Raw genomic sequence first — 3,341 nt, 5'->3', positions numbered from 1 at the left:
TACTTGAAGAAAGCAAAAAATCATTAAAAAGACGGGGAAAAAAACCCCAAAGTGGATGTCAGAAGAGATTCTTGAACATGCTCTTGACCATGTTGTTTTTGTTAAGTGTCTGTGGAGTCAGTTCCAACTCATAAGGTAGGGTTTCTGAGGAGCAGCTGATGAATTTGAACCACCAGTCTTGCAGTTCAAGCTGACCTTGCAGTCTAGTGCATTATCCTACAGTGCCACAGCGTAGAGAAGCTAAAGTGACTGGGAGAAATGATGAAGTAAAAAAGGTAAGCAGAAAGTTTCAACGGTCAGCTCAAGAAGACAAAGTATTATAATGAAATGTACAGATGTTAGAATACCCAAAGAGAAGAATATGTTCATAATTTCTCAAACAGAAAGAAGTGTTTGAGTTCAAGCCTTGACTTGGATTATTAAGGGATTACATGGGCAAAATATTGAATGATGCAGAAAGTATCAAAAGATGATGGAAGGGCCTGAGCCCTTCCAGAGGTGCCATGAGCTTCATCAACCTACCCACCGTGCTGCCAGGCTCTCCCAGCAAGACCCTCGGCCAGATTCAGGTGATTCTCTGACCCATGTTCTCAGCGAAAAAGACGGAGCTGAAGAGACGAGTCCTCCACTTTCAGATTGCGCAGTACAAGTGTCTGGTTATCAAGTACTCCAAGGACATCCCCTACGGCACTGGCTTCTCCACGCACCATCGAAATACCTCCAGGACATGACCCAGGAGGCCTTGGGGGTAGCTGTCATAGGCATTGACGAAGAGCAGTTCTTCCCTGACATCGTGGAGTTCAGCGAGGCCATGGCTAACGCCCGGAAGACTGTAATTGTGGCGGCCCTGGATGGAACTTTCCAGAGGAAAGCCTGTGGGACTATCCTGAACCTGGTGCCGCTGGCAGAGAGCATGGTGAAGCTGACGGTCGTGTGCATGGAACGCTTCCGCGAGTCCGCCTACACAAGAAGCTGGGCTCTGAGAAGGAGGTGGAGGTCATAGGTGGAGCGGACAAGTATCACTCAGTGTGTGGTCTCTGCTACTTTAAGAAGACCTCAGGCCACCAGGGGCTGGACAACAAGGAGAACTGCCCAGTGCTGGGGAAGCCAGGGGAGACACCGGTTGCAGGAGTCCAGAATCTCTCTGCACCCCAATCAGGTCCTGCAGTCCAGTCCCACCCATTGAGGCAGTGGGGGGGGGGGGAGCCCCTCCCAGTCCCACTCGCCCACTCCCTTCCACTGCTGCCCCCTAGCGTGTGCCTGCCCCTACGCAGGCACACGAGTCCTCTAATGAGGAAGTCGTGGGCCCCTGACTCCACTCGCCTTTGGAACTTTCTACACTAAGAAGCACCCTCTGGGGGCTTCATGCCACAGTCTTCGTGCCCCCGTGGCCACTACCCTACTGAGTTCCTCTCAGCCACTGGGCCTGGTTACGGCCCAGGAGCTCAGTGTCCTTTGTGGTGGGGGCCAAGCCACATGCTCTTTCTTGCAACATCGCGGGCCTCTTTCCCCTTTGTGTCTTTTGATGTTGAGCGTCTCTTCTTGCCTGGAAATTCCGAGCCCCAGTACCTCTGGCTGTTTTGGTCCACACAAGGCCCCACAGCCTCCTACAGTAGGCTGCCTTCTCTGGTATAACGCTCCCATCACATGGGGGTCCTGGCTTTTAGAAGGAGGGCGGGCTGGTGAGGGGATCACAAGTCTTCAGTTCTTTGTTACTAATATTAAAATTAAAGTTAAACTAAAAAAGAAGGTGGAAAAAATACACAGAATCACTGTACCAAAAAGGAATGGTTCACATTCAATCATACCAATGATGCATGTGATCAAGAACTGATGGTACTGAAGGAAGATGTCTAAGCGGCACTAAAGGCACTGGCAAAGAAAAACAACAAGGCTCCAGGAATTGATGAAATGCAAATTGAGATCTCTCAACAAACTGATGTAGAACTAGAGACTCTCATTGGTCTATTCCAAGGAAGTTGGAAGACAGTTACCTGGTCAACCGATTGAAATAGATCCATATTTGTGCCCATTCCAAAAAGAGATGACCCAATGGAATGCAGAAATCATTGAACAATATAATTGAAATCACATGCAAGTAAAACTTTGCTGAAGTTAATTCAAATGTGGCTGCAGCAGTACATTGACATGGGGCTGCCAGAAATTCAAGCTGGATTGAGAAGCAGACTAACGATATCATTTCTGACATCAAATGAATCTCGACTGAAAGCAGAGAATACCAGAAAGGTGTTTACTCGTGCTTTATTGACTATGCAACTGTGTGGTTTATGACAAGCTTTGGATAACATGAAAAGCTATGGAACTGACTTAATGGCACCTCGCAACAATAACCATGGGTGGCTAAATCACTGGCACACAAATCTGTTACCTGTACTATCATCAGTTGTGCATGAGTCTGACTTCCTCAACTGGTTTATGACTTCAATGATGGCAGAAACCATAATGAATTTATTCTTTTATTTTATATATATAATGAATTTTGGACCAGGAACTCTTAAAATCACATGCGTATGAAACATGTGTATGAAACCAACATTATATATATATATATAGAGAGAGAGAGAGAGAGAGAGAGAGCTCTGGTAGCGTAGTGGTTACGAGTTGGGCTGCGAACCTTAAGGTCAGCGGTTCAAAAACTACCAGCTGCTCCGCGGGAGAAAGATGAGGCTTTCTACTCCCGTAAAGATTTACACCCTCGGAAACCCTATACAGGGTCGCTATGGGTTGGAACTGACTCGATGGCACATAACAACAACATATATATAGAACCAACTCGACGGCACTTAACAACAACAATATATATATATATATATAGAGAGAGAGAGAGAGAGAGAGAGAGCTCTGGTAGCGTAGTGGTTACGAGTTGGGCTGCGAACCTTAAGGTCAGCGGTTCGAAACTACCAGCTGCTCCGCGGGAGAAAGATGAGGCTTTCTACTCCCGTAAAGATTTACACCCTCGGAAACCCTATACAGGGTCGCTATGGGTTGGAACTGACTCCATGGCACATAACAGCAACAACAATATATATATAGATATATAGATATAGATATATATAGATAGATAGATATACACATATAGATATATATATATATAGAGAGAGAGAGAGAGAGAGAGAGAGAGAGTGCTCTGGTAGCATAGTAGTTACAAACTGGGCTGCTAACCTCAAGGTCAGCAGTTCAAAACTACAAGCCATTCCACTGGTGAAAGATGAGACTTTCTGTTCCTGTAAAGATTTACAGCCTTGAAACCCTATACAGGGTCGCTATGAGTAGGAACCAACTCCACAGCACATCACTACCATGATAGATAGATAGATAGA

General features: G+C 46.1%; 1 pseudogene; it reads left to right on the top strand.

The window, feature by feature from the left end:
• Positions 1–503: 503 nt before the first annotated feature.
• Positions 504–1,344, top strand: LOC102837879 (annotated as a pseudogene).
• Positions 1,345–3,341: the final 1,997 nt, after the last annotated feature.

This window comes from Chrysochloris asiatica, unplaced genomic scaffold (assembly GCF_000296735.1).
Source record: "Chrysochloris asiatica unplaced genomic scaffold, ChrAsi1.0 scaffold00006, whole genome shotgun sequence".
Classification (NCBI taxonomy): Eukaryota; Metazoa; Chordata; class Mammalia; order Afrosoricida; family Chrysochloridae; genus Chrysochloris; species Chrysochloris asiatica.
This window is presented reverse-complemented; position numbering and strand designations above follow the sequence as displayed.